Below are 13,177 nucleotides of genomic sequence, written 5' to 3'. Positions count from 1 at the left end.
GTGCCATAAATCAGCCTCATAAACCAGTGTTTATGAATCAGACAAATTACATAAGTATCATGAACTGTAAGAAGGGAAGAGAAACTTCCTCAAAGTAAACAAAAAATTGTAACAAAATGCAATTGACTGATTCTTAAAATGGTACTAAATAATAAATCAAGAGCCGGTGTCTGTAGTTGTCGCCACCGCTGCGACTGAAGTGCCAACTGGCGTCCACATGACAGACAGTAACTTTCCCTTGTTCACCCGTGACCCTGCTCAATCCAAAGCCCAAGCCCCTTCCTCAACCCTTAAAGAGTGGAAAGGTCAGGGCGGGGTCATGTTAGGTCACAGGGCTCACTCTTCACCCTTAAACGGGTCACTGTGGGCACAAAATCGAGCCTTGACTTTGGGGTGGGAGGGGTGGGGGTGGGGGGTTCGGAGACATTTGGTCGTGTCAATCACTCCGCGCTGGAACTTTTCCTTCATCGTTGAGGAAAAAAATAAATAGAAATGATTAAGAAAACACACTTCAGCCTCAGCGCCTTTCCATCGCAGCGTACACTCACTGCAATTGCACACACAGGCTGGTTTTATGTGTGTGGCTGTGTGTGAGGGTATGCGGAGCTAGACGGCAGACCAGCGGCTCTCTATTAAAATTCCTCTCTCTTATTTGGAACAGGAACTAATTAGAACAGTAAATGCAGGGCGGAGCAAGGGCCAATGTGTACCAGCTGCCCTATAATCACTGTGTCAACACACTGTCGAGGTGTAGGGCACGCGTGAGGTGCCAAACACACACACCCGCACATGGAAATGCATGCGCGCGCACACACACACACACACACACACACACACACAAATTCACCCACGCAGTATATATTCCAAGTCATTTGCACATTATCACAATCACAGGTAAGTATACAGAGAAAGTGCTTGGCCAAGCAGACATTAAACTCCAGGTATTTGGAAACTAGGACATTTCTGTGTGTTATGGTTCTGATTAGAGGATCCTGCTGAGAGCGAATAAGAAGCAGCACTTAGCTGTTTAAGACAGGGTTCAGAGGTTGCCCTGTGTGGATCACTTTACACACACACACACACACACACACACACACACACACACACACACACACAAGCCACTTTCATGTTACGTTTCATGCTTTGCTGAAATTTAACAAGGCTGTCAGTCACGACATCAACAGCAGGGCCGTGAGAAACTGCAATCCACATGTAACGCACACGCAAGGCTACATACAAAAGCGGGTGTACACACAGCCCCACATGTGCGCCCACACACACACACACACACACACACACACGCACGCACGCGTATGTGGAAACACACAACATTGGCTGTTTCTGTCTCAACGTGGTCTGTGAAAACACAAGCACACGCGGGCTTTGATCCTGAAAAAGCTTTTATCATTGTGCTTTATCCACTGCACACTTTCTCCCAGCGTTGACCTCTCTGAGTCTGTCACATCTCTCAACATCTCACCACTTTTATCTTTATCTATCAGAAACTTGTTCCATGTTTAACATAATTCCACACATTTATTTTGTCTTTGTAACATATGAAAAAGGTCTGAAAAAATGTTTTTTTTCTGCTCAGTGCTAAAACTTTTTTTTACCTGGTTAAAATTTGATTGACACTCGTATCCAGTACACAAAGTCTTTATAATCTAATAGAGACTCATTAAAACTACGCTATTGATGAAATAATTAATAAAGCTACAAAAATCCAAGTGCTCACTATTTTAAGTCCTCCTATTCAGCGCCATTTTTCTCTTTCCGTATCTTGTAGTAAAACACACCCAATTTCATCCTTAATAACAAAACGAAGGGCCTCTACGTGTACTCTTAGGTGGCCACGATGCCTGAAGGACCCATTTGTGTCATCTGAGCCACTTAAAAAGGTGACCTTTGACTTGTTTGGCCAGGTGACTGGTCAGGAACACAACCTGCCTGGTCTGGAGATTCCCTGAGGGACAAATACAAGTACCACAGGTAATTAGCACTAATAACAATGATTTATTTAAGGGAATTACAAACTGCTATGTTTGTGTTATTATTAATTATATTTAACGTGAGGCCTGAGTTGACCCTAAAAGGCAGAAATAAGAAACAGTAGGTGTGAGTCAGAAATAAGCAGAAGCAGTCCTGGTTCTGGTCCTAGATGTGAAAGTTTTGTGTTACTGTTTCTGGTAAACTGCACAGGAAGAAAAAAGGGGGTAAAAGAGGGAGAGAGAAAGAAGAATAACGCTATGTGTTTCTGGTAATAACCCATCCCATCTGCAACGGGTCATCCGATACCATGCACAGAGCTGCGCGCATACACACACGTACACAAATGGTATATAAAGGCTTTAAGAAATTCTGTTTTTACGCTTCTGTATAAGGACCATTTCGATTCATAACCAAATTTCAAAAACATTTTTTCAAATAATCTCTTTGCTATGAACACAGCAATTCCACTTCAAACATCAATGGTTGTCTATTACTCTAAAATGTATTATTCGATAAATTCAAGAACAGAGCTGTAATCCTACATCAAACCTCAACTCTTGCAAAAAAAAGGAAAGCAGAATATCTAAGCATATTACATAAAGACTCTAAAACTAAAACTAAAACCTCTGTACATTTACATATAATGAAGGATATTTCCATTAATTAGTGACAGTGTTTTGAAAGATACTTTACTAAAGCCTACTATTCATAGTGTAAATTAATTTAACTTACATTAACTTGAATGATACCCTGAAACAATTACAGTGCTATCATCATAACCTATTAACCTTATTTTGCTTGGAATAGTGCAGCCATTCAACCTAATGAATGTTATATTAAATAACAAATCTCTCAACAGCATTCGAAGAAGTGAGAGAAGCAAAATAATATATTAAATATACTAATGTTACAGAAAACACTACTGTTGATTATAAAAACTATAGCATTATTCAGAGCATGAAACACACTTACACACTCACACAGACACACACACAGAGTTAGAGATGCATTCTTACCGCAGGGTGTAATCAGGTCAGTTAGCAGTCCTAAATGTCCACAAAGCATTACAGGGCTGTACGATCCACTCGCTTCCCTTCAGACACAGGCTTGCTGGTCTCACACACACTCCTCCAACACACTTAGACTCGGCTCTATCTACCTGCCTCTCACTTTGTACTCCAGGTGTCACGTTTTTCTTGTTTTTTCTCTACAGGAGAAAATGCATTCTTTTTTTCTTTCTCTTTGCGTCTCTCCCTTTCACTCTGAGCGAACATGTAGTGGCTGGAGGAAAGACGCAAACTGCATGTAAACTACACTTTTCTCTCGGTCTCTCAGGTCAGTCCACACACAGCTCCTGTCTTCCTTGTCTCTAGTAATGGGGAACATTTCTCTCGTCCTGTTTCCCTCCTCTGCCTCCTCCCCCTCTTTTTCTCTTCTCCTCCTCCTCTTCCCCCTCCTCTCTCTCTCTCTCTCTCTCTCTCAGCTGTCACTCACTACAGACTCACTCAAGCTTACATTTAAAGCCAAAGAACTTTTTAAATGTAACAGATGTAGCTTTTTTTCCTGATCCATTTGTAACATAGACACTGAAACTGAATTCCACGTTGGAACTGGCCCACTTATAAAAGTATTGTGAAGAATTTCTGGAGGTCTGAGTCCCTAAAATGAAAAACATCCGTGTTTATGATTCTTTGTATGATGGTAGCCTTAGTGTGATTACTTTTACGAAGCTATGGGGGTAAATGGATGTGGATGTAATGTCAATGTCTTGCTGTGCAGTAGAAAGTATAGGCCAGACCATAAACTTCACACCATGCAATTGACCCCCCTGGCCATTTCACCCACACCGCACAGATACTCACATGTACACCTGAGCATACACATTCAATCTGTGTTAATTGGAACCACACGGGCTGCACATGTGTGTCATATGTGAAGTGTATAGCTGAGCTAAAGGGGTCAATGGGGGAGTATTATCAACTAGGTGGACTCCAAGCTACCTTGGTCTGAAGATGGCACTCTTTCACTGTGGTGGTCAAGGTGTTATCAGGGGAGGCACATGCCCAAAACACACACACACACACACACACACACACACACACACACACACACACATACACATACACACAAACAAACAGGAAAATGACCACACACTCATACAGAAACTTAAAACAGTGCCAATTCCTGACCCTTCCATAATACCATAATAGTTTTGAGATTTCAGCCTCCACCTCAATACAGTGGCAGTGAATGCATTTTTCAGTTGTGGTGCTCACAGCTCTGATACTTTTTTCAATTCAGCAGAAACCTGTCTTTACAGAAAAGTGTCCCAACTCTTTTGGATAACCCACATACACAGTTACATTGGAACTACTTTCTACCTATTAAAACTGTTGATGGTGTGATGTGTTAGTCAAGGCTGGACTATGATTTTTACTAGTTGTTAAAATTAAATTAACATTCACGCATGCATTTAAGCATCTTTCTCCATTGGGTTACTTTTCTCTCTGTTTATTCACTTATATCTGACTCTACTCACCTCACCCCACTCTGATTTTGAGCTCACATCAAAAAAAAATCTGTTAGTCTATTGGTGCTAATAGTAAACCTGACAGAGAGCATCTTGTACAGACCTGAATAGCTGTTCCAAACATCAATGATCAAAGTTTGTCTCTAAATTCTGCTGATCATAGTTCATCATGATGTTTTTAAGCAGCACTCTGGTGTTGAACTTGGTGGTCTTTGTGCTGTTAAATGGCTGCGGCAATGAGTTGTACTGATTGGGCACATCGCTCAGTCCTGAAACCTCCCCACCATCAGACTCCTTCACTCAGTCCTCTGAACAAGCTGAATGCCTGTTCTCTAAAAATTGGTTTGGTGTAGCTCTATCATGCACTGTATTGGGCAAAGGGCCAAATAGCAACATGCAATGTTAATCTGAAAGTGCAAAATCAATATCCCGGATATGACTGTGTTGTCCATAGGGGTTAATTTTAGCTGGTTGCATTTATAGCTGTAAATGCTCATTTTTTAAATTTGGCTTTATCTTGACAATTTACTAAAAATAAGGGGTGTTACATAACACACTTTTAGGAAGTCAAAAATGGGGGACTTGAATATTTTTTTGAAACAAAGTTACTTACAATCGTAAGACAGCTGCGGGTAAATTTTACCTGTTGGTGATTCTACTGTTCACTCATGTGTACTATGTGTAAAGGAAAATATGAATCAGTGAATAGGTTTCCTTTTCTACTTTAGTATTACATCTTAAATTAAACTAAATATCAGTGTGTTAATTTAATTTAATATAATATCTTGTTATATTAGAAATACTGGTGAACTGACCCTTGAACAACATACAGACCAGTTTGAATGTACATCTACAAGGTAACGAGAAGGGTGCAGATTGTATATAGGCCTAGAGACCAATTTGGAACAGGGCCACTGTCTCCAACTGTGCTCCAGCCTTTAGCTAGGTCGCCATGGTGACAGCATGTGGCCCTGTCTCACAGCATTTATCCCCCAATCCCAATAAACACCTTGATTGATAGACTGTCTGTGAACCCATGCGCATACATCAGGGCAAATGTCTGTCGTGTGTTATATGTGCATGCCGACATGCGCTTGTGAGCATGTGCTGGACGTCTGAGAGTGTACGTGGAGGACTAGCTGTCAGAACAGATTAGGGTGTTGCCGAAGCGCTTGACAACTCAAGCACTTTATTATTAGCCAGGCAGAAGCCCATCGGGAGGGGGTTGTCCAAAAACATCCCAGATGAAATATTTTCACAGCAAGTGGAGAAGGGAGCAGGGGAGGTGTCCCAAAACACGCCTGATGAAATAGAAAATACAAAAAAAAAAACAGTAGAGTGGCATGTGTGCAGTGAACTGAGCGAAGGAAGTGAGTAGTATATGAGACAGCTAAATGACAGGAATAGGCTTTGGTTTTTGTTGACTTTAGGAGTGTTTTAAAAGTGTCTGACGAAGATGTCTCGCTCCCCTTTAAGAGGCCCTTGAGAGTAACTTTGTTCATCAAGTGGAACAACAGCGGTTTATCTTCCCCTCGGTAGACAGTAAAACAGACGGAGACAGTCTCTGTTTCTCTTCATCTCTTTGGTCTTGTTGTTGTTGGTTCTTTTATATTTTCTACTTAAATCTTAAGTGAGATATTTTTATAAGCTCCGTAAATTTTTTTTATTTTATCTCGTCAAGTACATTTATTTCTGTGTAATAACTGTATTAATAAGTGCACTTTATATTTATGTTTTAAAATTAATTCATATAATTCATTAATATATTTAAATAATAAAATCTGAGTTCAAAGGAATTGTTCTTTTAGAAAATGTTCCCATTTGCTTTCTTACCGAGAGTCAGATGAGAAGATTGATACCACTCACATATCTGTAAGATAAATAGTAAGCTAAAGACTAGCTTACCCTAGCATAGTTACCTTAGGTTAGCATTAAGACTGGAAACAGGGGGAGACAACTAGCTTGGCTCTGTTCAAAGTTAACAAAATCCAGCTCACTAATTAATGAATTAATCTCATTTGTATAAGCTGTACAAAAATCGAAGTATAAAAATAATAATTTGTGGTTTTAGTAGCGCCAGACAAGCAGTTTCCCTTTGTGCTAAGCTAAGCTAACTGGCAGCTGGATGCAGATTCACATCTATCGTACAGACATTAGAGTGGTGTCAATCTTCTCATCTAACGCTTGGCAAGAACACGGATAAAACCATTTCCCAAAACGTTGAAATATTTCTTTACTATTATTAGCAACAAAAAAAAGTCAGGAATAGAAGAAGAAAAGAAAGACTTTAGTTGTGATTTCCTAACACATAGCTAGTCTTTCACACAGGCGCGCACACACACACACACACACACACACCTGTGCAACGTGATCATTCAGCCATGCCTGTCTCTGACATCGGCTGGTGTGTGTCGACCACAAAACACATTCATGAGGGATGTTACTCACCACACAAACACAACCTCCATCTCTATTTATCCTCCACATTCTCTCTCTCTCTCGCACACACACACACGCACACACACACACACACACACACACAATCTCACACGTTTACCTGTCCCCTGCTCAAAGCTCTCTGCTCTACCCATTTGTATGAGGTGGTTATCGGTGTGGAAATTCTATCCTCTTCCTTTCATGTAAAATACATTGTGCCAAGCCTCCTCCCTCCCTCCCTCCGCCCACCAGTCCTTCTACAACCCCCAGTTCCCCCAGCCTGGGGAGGTGTAAAACTATCCCTCTCTTTATGCCTCCAAAAATGCCCCCTTTTCAGGTGTAGTAGGAAGCTATAAAAGAAAAAAAGAAGTGAGGGAGTGAAAGGGAAGAACAGGGTGAGTCTGTGGAGCAGGGAAGGGGGGGGGTTGGGTGAAAAGGTACTCTCCAAAAACATCTCTCTCTCTCTCTCTGTCTCTCCGGCTAGGTGAAACCTCTCCTTACTTGCCTATGCTCACATGAATTTGACAAGAGCTGCCTGCGGTGTGGCTCACAATGTGAAATAAACAGAAATGAAATAGTCACACACAGTTTCTGCACCTAAAGTATCACATGTTTGAACCTTTGTCTTCGCATTGTCCAGGGAGAGGAAAAAAAGACCAAAATAGAGCTAAAACTAGACGTTGGCCTCTACATTGAACCCCCAGGACGATAAGAACAATCTGAGAAATGAGAGAACACACAGCATGGTCGCTCCAAGGTATGTTGCACAGAGATGCTATTCAAGACAGAGAATGGAGTTACAGGCATATTAGGTGCGTGAGTTTGACCTGAAACAACAACTTGCATGTGATGTAAAATTTAATTTTAGAAGTTTCATGACTGTAGGCTGCAGATAATAAAGAAATGACACTGATTTTGTAGCATAAAATACAACTTTGGAAACACCTCCATGTTTAAAAGTGCATTCTGTAAATTCTTGTATGTTCAAATATACAGCAAAAATTGTCTTCAACCAACCAGGTTTACTAATGCGATGAAACTGGACAGCATTTCTACACAGCAGAATATGAACAGCGTCTCCAAGTATAGTGAATGTCTTTTTGCCACATTTCACCATACAAATGGTTATTATTAGTATATATTATGTAACTTCAGCTGAAATGATCATTTTAATCAATAGTTTTTATTTAAATTAAAAATTCACTCCAGCTTGCATAAATATTTGCATTTTTTAAAGTCTTGAAAGTAAATTGAATTGAATCTGTGACAGAGAAGATAGAGACAAGAATTGAGGTGAGAGAGAGGGAGAGAACATGTCACAAAAGTCGATCAAACTGGGGACATGGCAGTTATATGGTATATAGATTTTACCATAGGGTACCAGGACTTCGCTTGATATGTATTTCATTATTCCTGACATTTAATAGAATAATCAATAGAGAAAATAATCAACACATTAATCTATAATGAAAATAATCCCTGGTTGCTGTTGAACAACATTCAAGGAAAGATTCAGTGTTTTGGGAAATATGCTTATTTGCTTAGGCGGCTAGACGGCTTTTCTGGGCTATGATGTTATGAGCTGCTGCAACAACAACAATCTGAGATGTAAAGTCTTGCTGATGCTCCGTGTAAACATTTGACCTTCCTAAATCATAATTAGATCCTTCAGTTTTGATCGCATTCTTAGCAACTTGCTGACGACAGACTGGCCATGGACCACTAAAGATCGAGCAGTCTACCTAAACTGGGCCACTAGTGAGCCGCTATACCCTGCGTATCTCCTGCTAGCTTGGCGCTATGTTGTCTGCACCAGTTTTCAGATATTTATTAAGTGATGCATATATTCTCAAAACAGGACAAGGAATAATTGAATTTAGTGATTTCAATTATAAGCTATAACTAAGCTAGGAAGTAATTCCTGCTGGGTTTAATGGGTGATCTGTAAAAATAATTGTTTTGTCTCTTTGAATGAACAAAGTAAGGTAAGGGTCAGTTCACCCGACTAATTTTAGAATCCCAAAGATTATTTTATTGAAATCAACTTGTAGTGAACACACATGTTTGGGGAGGAAGAGCAGTAGAGGAGTCTGACTCACCGTCCTGGTGGTCTTCACATTTGCCATTTAAAATGGCTCCTCATTGTCTCAGAGAGTGAGGGGATCACAGAGATGATTTAATGCAGCTTTACTCAGCGGAGACGAATGAAAAGTCACTGATGGATATGTGTGTGTGTGTGTGTGCAGGCCGGTTCTGCGCTGTTAATTGTGAAGCGTTTGGCCTCTACTGCCCCTGCTCAGCTAATCTGATGAGAGTGATTAAAAAAACAACTGGGAGAAACCTAAACCAGTTCATGGCTGACTAGAAGCGCGCACACACACACACACACACACACACACACACACTCGGGCCATCGCTCTACTCAGTGACACAGAAACACACTCAAGAACACAACTCAATATGTAATGTCTAAAGGTACAATATGCATGTATGATGACTGTATCAGAAAGTCAGATATTGGGACAGGTAACTGCAGAGTGAAGTGAATAAATAAGTGAATTAGTAAAATAATTACTTTATTAATCATTAACATTTCTACAAGTTTATCTATAATATTGTATAGAGAAATTAATGAATCAGTTCATTTAAAATCAGCTCAAATAACTGATCTGAATGATTCAATACATGACTCCCAGCTCCATATCGAAGAAGAAGAAAAAGAAGAAGAAGAACGTAGGTCAAACACAGAGACCTTTATTTCAATAGTGCAGCTGAGGTTTGCAGATAAACGAAGTATGTCAGATTGAATTCTGGGGAAAAATCTAAAATGACAGTAAAGACATCTATAATATTTCCTTCTGACAAATGGAGCTGGAATACATGTGATACTGTTAGAAATAAGATGATTTTAACAACCTTAAAGATACACATGGGTATATAAAAGGGGAGAAAAGGATGTTAATAAGTTAACTGACATTAGACATCCACTGGCGTTTGTATGGACTTCATACACGATCTACGTGATGAAATGGAGAATGGAGTGAGTGGACTAGAACAGTAAGAGCTCTCTGCTGCTGTGTGAGACCTGAAGAAACACAACACCATCCTCCTGCAACCCCTCCCCTCACCCTTCCTCATCCCCAACCCGACCGCAGCTACTGCACCCCCTGCTCGGTCCCCATACCACAAGCCTTCCCCCTCCAAATCCACCAACCCACCGTGAAGCAAAATCAATGAGTGTGTGTGTGTGTGTCGGGAAAAAGATCAGGTAAGAGAGCAAAAGAATTAAAAATAGTGCAGATGCTAGTGTTTGTATGTTAAGTTTAAGAGTCTAATTCTAACAGTGTCTGTGGTGTTCATAACTAGAGTGTGTGTGTGTGTGTGTGTTTGTGAGCCTGTGTGTGTAAGTGCGTGTCTGTGGCAGCAGCAGCAGCAGCATCAATAATTAAAGCTAATCTCATTAGGCCTCAGATCCCTTTCAGACGCTTTTAATTAAATGATGAATGGCCTCCCAGCTGCCTGTTAAATAATGCTGCTCATGACATCACAGTGTGTGTGTGCATGTGATAGGTACAACATAAGGTAGATATCCTCAAGGAAAAGACATATGGAAACACATTCAGCAGACAGATAGTTATGTTCTCTCTCCCTCACACACACACCATCTGCTCTCAGATTCAATATGCAGCCGATTATTTGAAGTTACTGCAGCCCTATACGCGTGGAGGAGAGTGAACAGGAGTTGAATGTCTCAAAAGTCGCAAGCTGTTCCATCATACCAGGCCTTGAAACACTTCATATCATCTTCCTAATAAAATCATTCACAATACCATATGTCGGCGAAGAAGGAAGGCAGATTGAGGGCGAAGAGGATGTGTGTAAGTGTGAAAAATAAAAGAGGGAAGGGCAGAGACTCCAAAAAGGGACAGTGAAGAGCTCAGGGGTGTGAGAAAGAAAAAGATAAAAGGAAGACAAAGAGACACAAAGGCCATAGGCCAAATTAGAGAATGAGAGCAACAGGTAAAGCAGAGGACAGGTATGGGTGCCAAAGTGCCCTGGGCTCCAGACAGCATGGACCTGGCTATGAGAACACCCATAATCCCTTCTGTTTCTCATCCCCCTATACTCTCTCTATCCCTCCCTCCCTCTATCATCCACCTTCCTCCCCCTCTGCTCTCTGGCTAGCTCTGTATCGGATTGCTGACTTCACAATAGGCCCTGAATCATCACTCTAGCCAGAGAGACACAGGGAGAGACGGAGAGGCGAGCAGGCCTGCGGAGAAAGAGAAGGGGGGACAGACAGATAGATACAGACAGACAGGAGGACTGACAGACAGAATGAATCAAGGACAGGGAGAGTACGAGTGTCTCGCTGGGCATCAACTCCAGTTTAAACATGGTCAGATGGACAAATGTGCTTCTTTAGGAAATACATCCATAAATAAATCTAGCACATATTTGAAATGGCCTCAATGAGACTGGAAAGCTGTCAGCATGCTATTACTGAAAAAGTTACATACTATGACAAAAAAGTGAATTAATGAATGTAACACATAATGTATTGATAGATTTGACTCTTGTCTTTGTGGTCATTGTGGTCATTTTCAAAAGGAATGCCCCTTCATAAAAATACTTTTTTAAATGTACAAATTGGTTGCAAGGGTCCATCGATCATAAATATTCCATTTGTTCTTATTTAGGATGCCATCGTCAACAATCTCAAGGAAATTGTTTTTTTAGCCAGGCATTCAACACGTATGTCCCAATAACAAAGTGATGCTAGTTAACAGCAAGTTACAAGGTTTATTTGTCACATTACATGTAAAGTGGAGTTAAGTTTGCAACTCCCTTCTGCTACATAGCAGACAATACACAGTAATACAAAAACAATCATAAAACTGGTAGACAGAAATAAACTATACAAAACTGAGCAGTCCTGAGGATGAATTGAAGTTTAATAGTCTGATAGCTTAAAGGAAAAAGCTGCTCTGCTGTCTGGTGGTGCAGCATTGATCTATAGTCAAAGTCAAACTAATTATATATATATATATATATATATATATATATATATATATATATGTGTATGTGAACATAAGGAAACAAGCAGTTAAAAAATCTAACAATGTATTCATCAATAATGAAAATAATCATTATTTGGAGCCTTAGTCAGGAGTATTAAGTCAGCACAGAGACCCAGGTCACAGCTCATCTGGCCTCGGCGACCCCTCTGCTACCTTTGTGATTCTGCGCTGCTGAGAGAGAAATACAATCTCCCAGCAGAGGAGCAGAGGAAGTTCTCGCGGCAGGCAGGGCAGGCAGGTTCCTCCGTAACCAAAGCACAATTGTTGCAATTTCATTTCCTTCCCAAAAATGAGGAAATATGCTCCTATTTTTTGTTATGGCAGATGAGCATTTGGCCAGAAGACCAGGCTGAACAAAAGGTGGGCTGTGGTATCAAGGGCTCTATTTATGGAAATGGCGGCAAACAAAGAATAAACTGTTTTACTACTTCACCAAGGACTTCTGTGCATGTAATGTAACTTTCAGAGTTTTGAAGAGCTTGAATTTAGTGTCATGACTGGAATCAAATTCTTTTCAATGGGTTTTTATCATTTTCAAATGTTCCGTAGGGAAAAATGTAACATCTGGCAATAATGTGATTTTCCTTGAAAACTCCTTGAAAAACTGAGTAATCAATAAAGTAAGGAATCTTGGCATGAAGTACCATGCCCTGACTGACTTCCATTAAACAAGCATGGTCACAATACAAGAGTGTCTCCACTCAGATGACCTCAGCCGTCCCACACCACAGAAAGTATGTGTATAACAGAAACACCTACACACAGACACACACACACACACACACACACATTCACTGCAGACACTGAAGCACACATATCATGCGGTTTCCTGTCTGGTGCGTTCTTCTAGAAAGCCCACGCCGGTTGCTCTGGGTTTCTAGATGGATTCTCCAGTCTGTTTGGGGGGTTTGGCTCTGTCAGACTGTGATTGGCTCACAGGCAGTCTGTGACCTGCTCACCTCACACCTAACTAGCTTTCTCCTGGCCGGCCAGACTCTCGCTCAACTGTATAATATATGAGTTATAAATCTGAACCAAGGCAAGAATTGAATAGGTTTCGGTGAGAGGCAGATATTTCGGTTGTTTCAAGCATCCTAAATTTATGTCCAAACAAAGAAGTTCTTTTTTTGAAAATAGGATC

The 13,177-nt window shown here is 40.6% G+C and overlaps 1 protein-coding gene across 6 annotated transcripts in view; it reads right to left on the bottom strand.

The window, feature by feature from the left end:
- eya4 (EYA transcriptional coactivator and phosphatase 4) overlaps positions 1-13,177 on the bottom strand; it is a 44,589-nt gene that overhangs the window by 22,583 nt on the left and 8,829 nt on the right. Inside the window, exon 1 of one of the 6 annotated variants that reach the window (XM_046060447.1) lies at positions 3,006-3,320. The exons of the other annotated variants lie outside the window; for them this stretch is intronic. The gene's annotated coding sequence lies outside the window, so the exon portion shown is untranslated. Of the gene's footprint in view, positions 1-3,005; positions 3,321-13,177 lie in introns of those variants that run through there. 6 annotated transcript variants of the gene reach the window in all.

This window comes from Micropterus dolomieu, linkage group LG10, assembly GCF_021292245.1.
Source record: "Micropterus dolomieu isolate WLL.071019.BEF.003 ecotype Adirondacks linkage group LG10, ASM2129224v1, whole genome shotgun sequence".
In the NCBI taxonomy this organism is placed as follows: domain Eukaryota; kingdom Metazoa; phylum Chordata; class Actinopteri; order Centrarchiformes; family Centrarchidae; genus Micropterus; species Micropterus dolomieu.
This window is presented reverse-complemented; position numbering and strand designations above follow the sequence as displayed.